At 35.3% G+C, this 12,102-nt stretch overlaps 1 protein-coding gene across 1 annotated transcript in view; it reads left to right on the plus strand.

Moving 5' to 3' along the window:
- LRRIQ3 (leucine rich repeats and IQ motif containing 3) overlaps nucleotides 1–12,102 on the plus strand; it is a 209,163-nt gene that overhangs the window by 43,904 nt on the left and 153,157 nt on the right. The gene's annotated exons all lie outside the window — the stretch shown is intronic.

Here is a 12,102-nt window from a genome sequence, read left to right on the forward strand (position 1 = left end):
TGGTAAGGCAGAGACAGTGTTGTCTTGTGTTAGCCTGCATGTACTACATCATAGATGGCAATAGCCCTGATAGAGACCAGTATGAAAGGCAAAACTGAACATAATACAGTGCCTGAAACTTCTGACGATGAGATTCCATATACTTCTCTAACAAAGGCCAAACTGTGGGAGAGACTGGGCTTATGAATGAAGAAAAGTAAAGTGATTTGGAGTAAAAGATGTGAAAAAAATCAGGCAGTTGCTAACACGTACATATTTATTTAAAATATTTTTTCTATCTCATATGTTTCAGTTAAATTGTATGTATTTTATGTGAAATAAACATCTAATTAAATGGATCTGTCTTTAATTTATGCCCCTGGGATTGAGTTTTTCTCTCTTAGAATCAAGGTTTCCTTTGATATTCATGTACCATGAGATAATAACCTTCTACGTGGAAACAATCTGAAAATTCAGCAGACAAGAAGAGAGTCTGAATTAGCTTTGTGGGGAGAAATGTCAGTAGTAAAAATATATCACAGTGCTTCATGACAGACTGATTTTAATTCTTTTTCTTTTTAAAATGCTGTTCCATTAGGTGTATCACTTACCTACTCTGGGCCTGAGTTTCCTGATACATTAGTAATAAATGGTAGAGAGCAGGGGCTAATAGCAGTACTTAATTTTCTACTTGCTTGTGAGAATTGAAGTCATGAATATAACCCACATAGTATCTGGCAAATGCGAATATTCCATTCTTAATAGCTGATATTTTTTAATATTATTATTATTGTTGTTGTTCTACCTCATATTCTCTGTGCTATTTGTTTGCATAGGAAACAATTTTTCCTTGAATTTCTTGCTCCCTTCCAATTACATTTACTACAGCATTCACAGACTAATCTTTCAAAATTACAAATCAAATCTTACTCACCAACTTAAAATCTTCTGGTTGCTCCTAATTTGATTAGGGCAAAGTATTGGGATATTGGCCCCTACAATGTACATCACATACTTGAATTATCAACATTTGCAATACTGTATTGAAGTTGTCTGTATAATTATCTATATCTTATATCTACAAACATGTTCAGTTCAGTTCAGTTGCTAAGTCATTTCTGACTCTTTGCGACCTCATGAATCACAGCACGCCAGGCCTCCCTGTCCATCACCAACTCCTGGAGTTCATTCAAACTCATGTCCATCGAGTCAGTGATGCCATCCAGCCATCTCATCCTCTGTTGTCCCCTTCTCCTCCTGCCCCCAATCCCTCCCAGCATCAGGGTCTTTTCCAATGAGTCAACTCTTCGCAAGAGGTGGCCAAAGTACTGGAGTTTCAGGTGCAGCATCAGTTCCTCCAATGAACACCCAGGGCTGATCTCCTTTAGGATGGACTGGTTGGATTTCCTTGCAGTCCAAGGGACTCTCAAGAGTCTTCTCCAGCACCACAGTTCAAAAGCATCAGTTCTTCAGCGCTCAGCTTACTTCACAGTCCAAATCTCACATCCATACATGACCACTGGAAAAACCATAGCCTTGACTAGACGGACCTTTGTTGGCAAAGTAATATCTCTGCTTTTCAATATGCTATCTAGGTTGGTCATAACTTTCCTTCCAAGGAGTAAACGTCTTTTAATTTCATGGCTGCAGTCACCATCTGCAGTGATTTTGGAGCCCAGAAAAATAAAGTCTGACACTGTTTACACTGTTTCCCCATCTATTTCCCATGAAGTGATGGGACTGGATGCCATGATCTTTGTTTTCTGAATGTTGAGCTTTAAGCCAACTTTTAAACTCTCCTCTTTCACTTTCACCAAGAGGCTTTTTAGCTCCTCTTCACTTTCTGCCATAAGGGTGGTATCATTTGCATATCTGAGGTTATTGATATTTCTCCAGCAATCTTGATTCCAGCTTGTGCTTCTTCCAGCCCAGCGTTTCTCATGATGTACTCTGCATATAAGTGAAAAAGCAGGGTGACAATATACAGCCTTGACGTACTCCTTTCCCTAATTGGAACCAGTCTGTTGTTCCATGTCCAGTTCTAACTGTTGCTTCCTGACCTGCATATAGGTTTCTCAAGAGGTAGGTCAGGCGGTCTGGTAATCCCATCTCTTTAAGAATTTTCCAGTTTATTGTGATCCACACAGTCAAAGGCTTTGACATAGTCAATAAAGCACAAGTAGATGGTCTTCTGGAACTCTCTTGCTTTTTCTCTGATCCAACAGATCTTGGCAATTTAATCTCTGCTTCCTTTGCCTTTTCTAAATCCAGCTTGAACATCTGGAAGTTCATGGTTCACCTGAACCTGTTGAAGCCTGGCTTGGAGAATTTTGAGTTTCTTTGACAAAGAAATTTGGCTTCTTTGATAAAGGCTAAAAGGAAATATTTGAATTGGAAGGTATTTACCAGTTTTTGTCAAAGTGTATTTGAAAGGAAAAGGTGTAATTATTGCCTGCTGCTAAGTCGCTTCAGTTGTGCCCCATTCTGTGTGACCCCATAGACAGCAGCCCACTAGGCTCCTCTGTCCCTGGGATTCTCCAGGCAAGAATACTGAAGTGGGTTGCCATTTCCTTCTCCAATGCATGAAAGTGAAAATTGAAAGTGAAGTCGCTCAGTTGTGCCCGACTCTTAGCAACCCCATGGACTGGACTACCAGCCTCCTCCGTCCATGGGATTTTCCAGGCAAGAGTTCATACATTAAAAAGGAAAAAAAGTGTTGGCATATTAAGGATCTAGGACTTTCGAGGTGACTCAGTGGTAAAGAATCTGCTTGCCAATGCAGGAGAGACAGGAGACACTGCTTTGATCCTTGGATCAGGAAGATGTGGTAATGGAAATGGCAACCCACTCAAGTATGCTTGCCTGGGAAATCACATGGACAGAGGAGCCTGGAGGGCTATAGTCTATGGGGTTGCAACCTAGTGACTAAAGCATCTGTCTCATAAAGATTAAAAAGTAGCAAAATTTATACCCAAAGAGAGTAAAAGGGAAGGAATAATAAAAATAGTATGAAAAACTGATGAAATATAAAACAAGGATACAAAGAACATGAGAAAATGTGAAGGAATATCAATAAAGCCAAGAATTGGTTATTTTCAGAGTAATACATTGATAAAGCTCCAGCATGACTGCTCTAACAAAGAGACAGAAGGAAAATTTCAATTTACCATGATAAGGAATGAAAAAACAACATTGCTGCAGATCCACAGAAATTAAAGGGAACACAGTGAATAACTTTATGCCAAATAATTTGATAATCTATGTGAAATGGACAGATTCTTTGAAGCACCACAATTTTCAGTCTGACAGAATAAATCACAATGCTGAATAGTCATTCATACATTAAAATAACTGAATCCATTATTAAAATCCTTCCTACGAAGATACTTCAATTCTAGGTTACTGGTGAATTATCCTGGACATTTAAGGAATGTTTAACAGCATCTTAAACCAAAATTTCCAAAGAGTGGAAGAGAATACTTTTCAGGTTTTGAGAGATCAGCATAACTTAAAAAGCAGTACCTGACAAGAACATTATAAGAAAGGAAACTTCAGGCTGTCTTATGTATGCACATGTAAAATTTGTAAGTAAAATATTAGAAAATTAGATATAGAGGTATGCAAAGTGGTTAACATCATATAGCCAACATAGGTTTATTCCAAGAATAAAAAGTTAGTTTAACATTAGGAAACCAATCACATTAATAGAATATGAGTCTCAGTGTTTCTCACTTCATTATCACATTAACTAAAATTTGTGCATACTTTGAATGTACTCTTATTTTTCAAGCTTCTAAAGTAACTGAGATTTGATCTCATCTAACTTGTGATAGGCAGAATTCCAAGATGGCCCATGTGATCTTTGTTCCCTGCTGTTACTCCCATGATCATGTTATATTGCATGGCAGATGGTATTTTGCAGATGTCATTAAGGTTCTTTACTAATAAGTTGACCTTAAGATAGATTTTCTGAATTAGTTTAACCTAATCAAATGACCTCTTTAAAAACAGAGTGTTTTCTGACGGATAGCAGAACAGGCTATCAGAGAAAGTTGAAATGTAAGTAGGATTTGATGTACTGTTGCTGTGTTAAAGGTAGAGTGGACCACATTCAAATGACCTGAGAGTGACTTTATGAGCTAGGAGTAACCGTCCACCAACAACCAGCAAGAAAAAGGGGACATTGGTCCTACACAAGGAACTGGATTCTACCAAGTACTTGAATGAGCTTAGAAGCAGATGTTTTCCCTTAAGCTTCCAGATAAGAAAGAATGCAGACTGCTCACAGTTTGTGCAATTTGTTACTCAGTAATAGGAAAAATAATATGCAGTAGAACTGTGCAGAATGACAGTATAGTTCTGATATGCACAGGGATTAATTAATGTAGTTCTGTGTAAAGTGAGGACTGCCTGAATACAATCATCTTAATGTCTACACAAAAAACATAAAATTCAGCACTTATATAAGGTTAAAAAAAGAAAAACACTTTTAGCAATCTAGGATTAAAAGGAGACTTTCTTAATCTAATTATGTATATTTTAACACATTTATTAATACTTAGTGACATCTTGGAATTATTTCCCTGAGATTAGGGAAAAACAACAAGGGTGTCAGCTGTTAGCACTTTTGTTTAGTATTGCTCTGGAACTATTGCTAGTGGAACAAAGTAAAGAAAATAAATAGATAAAAGATTAGATAGGAAGAAACAATTATAATTTCTTATAGCTGTTATAATTTTGAATGTGAAAGCTAATAAAAATACAAAAATCAATATTATTTAGATATATAGTACCAATCACCAACTTGAAAATGAAATTAAAATCTACCATTTATACTAGTATAAAAACCCCACTACTTGTTGGATTGATCTTCAGGAGGCACCACATAAACTAGATTAGGTGTACAAGAAATTTATTGGTAGTAATACCTTTGACAAACAAAAGAGGAGGAAGTAGGAATAGGCGGGAAAACATATTCATGCTTTTATGCTAATCTGTGAAGGGAGAGAGACAATGAATTGGGCAGAAAGAATTCAGCAGCACAACTCAGAAAAAATCTAGGCCAGACCAGTGGGTGATCCCTGAGCAACGCTTGACCATTGGAGGAATCCTGCATCAGGTAGAAATGGGCCAGTTCTATTACAATTCCTCAGTCAATGACTGGGAATAGCCTTGGCCAAAGTGTAGTGATGGATCTAAAAAAAAAAAAGGCAAGAGCTGGGGCTGTCAGTCACCTGTGCTCCTCGTAGTGGGACTTCTTCATGGAGATCTGAGCAGTACACTTCCAAAGCTGTCATAAACCATGTACTAAGGATACATGAAAGGCAAGATGTGAATTACCTCTAGAAAGAAACCTACCAAACATTACTGATAGAACAAGATGGAAATAAATATAAGACTATATCATTTTTATGACATTGAATGAATCAGTGTAATAAAAATGTCAGTTTTTCCTAAATTGATTTGTATGTGCAGTGCATTCCTAAACAAAATTGTAGGAGTTTTCCTTTAAAACACATACTTTGAGAAATAATATTGTGCTGGTCTTTCAGTTTGCCTCTGCTCACTCTCTAAATCCCATTTAACTGATAATGTGAGGATTTAGAAAGGCAAAGGGCAAGAGAAGTGCGAAGAGAAAGACAACAACAAAATTTTGCAAAGTAAGAAGCAAATAGGTATGTATAACTGACTTTGCAGATCTTAGAAGTCTACAACTAGAGATCAGAAAACTATGGTCCCTAGAACGGCAGCCTGATTTTGTAAATAAATTATATTGGAACATAGTCACACCCATTCTTTTATATATTGTCTGTCAATGTGCTTTTTAAGCTATAATGGAAAAGCTGAATAGCTAAAATACAGACTGTAGTGGTCACAAACCTAAAATATTTACTATCTGTATTTGGCTCTTGAAGGAAAAATTTGCCAACGTCTGCTATAGCTTATCCTGATATCAGAAGCCCAAGAGTAAAGCTGTGATTCATATTGCAAAACACAGGCATAATTAGAATTTAATGATACTAGGAACCAGTGCTGCACAAATAGGAACATTTATTAAATCCCTGTTTAGAATCAGTTAAACTCTCCTAATTTTATTCTAAAGTGAGATATTTAGTGTTTTATTCTAGAGATGAAATTATAGCTGACCATCACTAAATATTATTTAATCACTCTAAAATTATAGACTAAAACAAACAAAAGAATGGAGATAGGGAAATTTTTTCCCTCTATGAAACTTGATATATACTTTTGAGATACTAATTTTAGGCTGATAGGTATTTTCCTTTAGCTCACTGAATATAATTTCACTATTTTTGGCTTTCATTGTTGCCATTGAAAAGTAAACTATCAGGCTAATTTTTCCTTTACAGATTATCTTTCTTTTCCCTCTTACTACTTTTAAATCTAAGGTATTTCTGATATTTTTCTGAAGATGTTTTCTTTGACAATTCTAAAAATCACTTTATTTTTATTATGCAACTTAATATTTGCTGGCTTTATGCATCTAGGGATTGATTTCTCCTTTATCAATTCTGGATGATTTCCAGACATTCTTTTATTTATTGATCATCTATTCAAAACATCTATATTCCCCATTTTCCCCATTTTTCTTATGATGGGAAGTTACCCTCTTTACAGTGGTGTCTGTAAGTAAATTAACAGGTAGACTGGAACAGAGGTCGTGGTCACAGACTAACTTGACATTTGGTAACACCCTTGGGCTTAGGATTTCTTCCTATTGATCCCAGAGTCTAATTGGAGATAATAATCAACTGTCCATTGAGTTTTGTTCTGATTTTATTTTCTAATCTCTGGCTTGGTTTCTTCTCTATTCTGTATTATGGGTAAGTTTTAGTGGTTCTTTTATATCAGGGACGCTTAAATATTGCTTTGATTTGAATGTTCATTTGTGAAGCAAGATCTTGTTTCTCTTATAATTTATTTAGGATGCCTTTTAATTGTATCCCATTCTCATTGCCAGCTGTAGTGGTGGAAAGTTACCTAGATGCTATGACAGCCTCCAAGTAAGTTACCAGGCAGGCTGTTTCAGAGCTCACAGAATAAAAAACCTCAGAGATCAAATTAAGATGCTTGAATCAGATTACTTATCTACTTAAAACATATAGCAATAAACAAGGGAGAAAAATGGAAAAGAAGTGAGTACAAGTGAGGTGAAATGATTGCATTGTCTGAATCATGTATTATTCAGTGTTCATTTATCTTGTTTCCCACTTTGTTCCATCAGGCTTTCTCTGATGGTTGGGTTATAAGAGTAGAGGTGAGTGAAGGTCTTCAACAGCCAGAAAATGATTGGAGCCACCATACTCTTGACTTTTTAGAGAGATATAGGAGCAAGTGTTCCTCACCATAGCTATGAACTAAGTAACTGACAACCTGCCAAGAAGTGATGAGTTTTATTTGCATGTTTGGGTATAGGGTGCAGGAGGTTGTGTTAGGTTACTGATGGATGATTGATTTGGTGGGAGCCATAGCTGTGCCTCTGAAGATGAATTAATAAATGCTTTATGAATGTTCTAAAATGTTATTTAGTCCTTCCATACTTTATTCCTTCCTTTATGGCAGTATTTTTCACACACTTGTTTCATTTATTACATAGTGTTTTTCAGGTTGCTACCTTACTATGTATACTGGAGACACCTTATGAATCTTACCTGTATCTCTCATTTGCTTGTTCAGTATCTATACTTGGCATCTTATGAGCTATGCCTGTTCTAAATGTTTTTATTCTTTCCCTTTAAAATATAATTGAATATTCTTAAATCATACAACAAATACAAATTTACAATGTCTATTAATATTTATTTTATAATTATTTCTATTCTGCATCCTATACAGAAGATCCTTAGATTGATCTTCTAGTTGAATAGTTTTCTCCTTAGTGATATATAATCTGCTATTTAGCCATTGAAATTTTCATTTTAAGTATTATATATTTTAATAGGTAGAAGTATTGTTTGGTTCTCTTTTTGATTTTGTTTTCTTAATAGCTCTTTTCTCCTATTTTTAATCTCCCTTTATTTTTAAAAACACATTAAGCATACTTATTTCAGTAGTTCGTAATTCTAGATGTTGCTGTCTTTATGGGTTTGATTCTTCTATCTGCTTTTATTATGGATTTCACCTACTGTGCATCATTCCCTGTCCACTCTAATTTTGAAGGTCAACTCATATTCCTTGGAACTTCCAACTCATTTCCTTGGAACTGTTCCTTTGATACTCTGTTATGAAGATTGGTTTTTCCATAGAGGATGCTTTGATTACTTTTAAGTGTCTATTGAAACTGAAAAGGATCATCTCCAGTTTTTACAGATTACTCAGGTCATGTGAGGAATACATTGCTTTTAAAACTTTTCAGTAAAGACTGTTTTCCTTTCTTTGGACAAAGTAGGTCCATGATGGAAACTTTATTCTGGAAATTTTTAGAGTGACGGGAATAATGATGTTGGTGCACAGGAGGTGCACTTCATTTGATACTAGATTTTTTATGAAAGTTTCTCATTATAACCACCTTCCTGATGAGATGCTACATTCTTTTCTATTTGTAATACCCAAGCCTACAAGTAATACCAAAGGTCAAGATGATCTGAGTGAAGTAAATGTCCTGAGGTTGAAAGTTGGGTTTAGGTTTATTTCTTATCTCTTGCACTGAGGCTTTAGTTTGTGTTTAAATTTGAAGGAATGTAAGAATTTTATAAAGTAAGTAAAATTTTAAAAAATAAATTGACATAGGTTTCTACATTATGAGAAAGATAATTGCCACATGGTTTACCTCTCTACACTTTATTTAACAGTAAAAAGACTCTTACCAAGCATCCATTCTCATGCATTCTATATTCTTAAAATTTATGTTTCTTAATAATATTAAAAATAAACTCACATAAATAAACAGATATTGGTAATTCCAACAATGTTAATGACTTATTGTAAAATATTTTATAGTTGACAAAATTTAAGGAGTACTCATTTATGCAAATAACACCAGTGTTCCTATATATTATCAGTCTTTTACTTGTGTCCTCTGTATTTAACTGTTCTCAATATGTGTAATATGATTTGAGCTGATTTGACTATACACATCACACCCAGATGAGTAATTTCTGACATAAGAAAGCTTGTTTTTATCAATACTAAGATTGATTTGATTATCTTAATAAAAGAAGTAGAAGATCAAAAACATTTTATATTAGGGTATAGCCAATCAACAATATTGTGGTAATTTCAGATGAACAGTGAAGGGATTCAGCTATACATATACATGTATCCAAAATAGTTGAACAGAAAAAAAAAAGAAATAAAAGAATATCCAAGACAAACTAGTATAAACAACAAAGAGATATATTAGTTTATGTGACTGAGCATACCTACAGAAATTTATTTGGAATCCCAAATAAAACCTGAATTATACCCTAACCCTGATATTACCCTTGAAGTTTGTACCAGTTTGAGCTTTTTACTGTTATGTGTAAAAAGAAGTTGATACTATAAGGAAGAGATTTCAAATTGTAAAATGGCTAAACTGAAAAGAGAATGGTGATAAATTGTTTGTCCTGAGCTGGGCAGTTGGTCATTCTCTTTATATAGTTGAGAAATAGTTGGTTAAATTTTTATTTATATTATAGATTGACTTTTGCCTACAGAAGGTATGAAATTAGGAGGATTAGTAGGAAAAAATAACAGATACTGAATATTTTGATTACTTTTGTGGTCCTATGTATCATCAGCATTTTGCTTATCTCTTCTCTAACTCTAATAGTAGATTACTTTAAGAAATATGCATATAATAATTAACTTGAAATGTGTATAAATGAAATCAGTGAAGGAGGAAAATACAACTTTGCTAAGAATGGTCTTTTTTTGCCCATGATCTGGGATTCAATTTGATGAAACGTTTGCCATTTGGGAGTCTTATCAAATAGAAAAGAAGATGTATTTACCCCAAGATAAAGTTAGGACTTGAAAAGGTAAGACATTAGAAGAAACTAGTATATTCTGTAAAACATTCTCTTTCTGGGTCAAAGACTAGTAAACCTCAGTAGAAAGGCAGAGCCTTTGATTTGATGATAAATAAATATTAGTGGACCCTAAGGCAGAGCCTAGCTGAAGTAAATTGTTAAACTTAATCCTGTCAGGAGGGCAGAGAAGAATGTCTTCATGCTGGCAGAAAGGTTTTTTTACGTCGAGAAAGTTGTTTGATTTAAAGGGTGGGCATTAAAAATATGAACTTGCTTACTGAGTGCTTAGGGAATGGAGTGGCCAGATAAATCTAGAGCTATTTTAAAATGCAGATTTTCTTAAGCCCTTTGGCACATTCAGTGTTCCAGTTCTCAGGACATAGTCTTCTGCTACACTAACATCTTTAAGATATCCTTATAATTCATCTCAAGGAGAGGACAATATTCATGGAAGTGCCTATATGAAAGCACAATGGAATGCTTTTAACTATACTTACCAGGGATAAACTCTGTTGCCCCAGCAAAAAGTCCCACCTATTCTTGTTTGTCAGGATATGATAATATGTTTTGGTCCAGTAACCACTTTATATTCATCTGTAGTCACTGTGATTTTTTAATATGCATTTATATATTGGGTAGGTAGGTTGGGGGTGGATAATATTTATCCAGACTTGTTGTACCATGAATTGTCAAGGATCCTTAACTTACACCCAGATTCAGTGTTAGAAGTGTTTTTGAATTCTCTCCTTTTGAGGAGGCGTAGATATATTTCATGTACATATTGATGATTTGGTAGATATATGTATGAGAAAGTGATATTGATGTTGATATCTAAATAGGTACTCAGTTCAGTTCAGTAGCTTAGTCATGTCCAACTCTGTGACCCCAGGGACTGCAGCACGCCAGGCTTCCCTGTTCATCACCAACTCATGGGACTTGCTCAAACTCATGTCCATCATGTCAGTGATGCCATCTAACCATCTCATCATCTGTCATCCCCTTCTCCTCCTGCCTTCAGTCTTTCCCAGCATCAGGGTCTTTTCCAATGAGTCAGTTCTTCACATCAGGTGGCCTAAGTATTGGGCTTCAGCTTCAGCATCATTCCTTCCAATGAATATTCAGGACTGATTTCCTTTAGGATTAATTGATTTGATCTCCTTGCAGTCCAAGTGACTCTCAAGAGTCTTCAACACTGCAGTTCAAAAGCATCAATTCTTTGGTGCTCAGCTTTCTTTATGGTCTAGCTCTCACATCCATACATGACTACTGGAAAAACCATAGCTTTGACTATATGGATCTTTGTTGGTAAAGTAATGTCTCTGCTTTTTAATATGCTGTTTAGGTTTGTTGTAGCTTTTCCTCCGAGGAGCAAGCATCTTTTAATTTCATGGCTGCAGTCACCATCTGCAATAATTTTGGAACCCAAGAAAATAAAATGTATCACTGTTTGCACTGTTTCCCCATCTATTTGCCATGAAGCGATGGGATTGGATGCCATCATCTTAGTTTTTGAATGGTCAGGGTTTTTTTGTTTATTTGTTTGTTTTTAAACGTTTTAACTGAGGGATAATTGCTTTACAGAATTTTGTTGTTTTCTGTCATACATCAACAAGAATCAGCCATAGGTACATGCATGTCGCCTCTTTCCCAAACCTCCCTTTCATCCCCCTCTACTTCCTACCCTTCAGCCTGTCCCAGAGCCCCTGTTTGAGTTCTCTGAGTTATACATCAAATTCCTTTTGGCTATCTATTTTGCATATGGTATTACAAATTTCCATGTTACTCTCCATACATCTCCCCTTAAGTGTTAAGTTTTAAGCCAGCTTTTTCACTCTCACTCTCATCAAGAGGATCTTTAGTTCCTCTTTGCTTTCTGCCACAGGATTGCTGTCATCTGCGTATATGAGATTATTGATATTTCTCCTGGCAATCTTGATTCCAGCTTGTGCTTTATCCAGCCTGACATTTCACATGATGTACTCTGCCTGTAATTTAAACAAGCAGGGTGACAATACACAGCCTTGATGTATTCCTTTCCTAAAGTAGTTGTGGTTTTTCCTTTGTTGAAATTTGCCTTTGATATTGGAATACGTTCTTAATAAATGTGGTTATGTTATACATCATTTGAATGCACAATTCTTGCTTTATA

The sequence above is a fragment of the Bos indicus x Bos taurus genome, chromosome 3 (assembly GCF_003369695.1).
Source record: "Bos indicus x Bos taurus breed Angus x Brahman F1 hybrid chromosome 3, Bos_hybrid_MaternalHap_v2.0, whole genome shotgun sequence".
Taxonomy (NCBI): domain Eukaryota; kingdom Metazoa; phylum Chordata; class Mammalia; order Artiodactyla; family Bovidae; genus Bos; species Bos indicus x Bos taurus.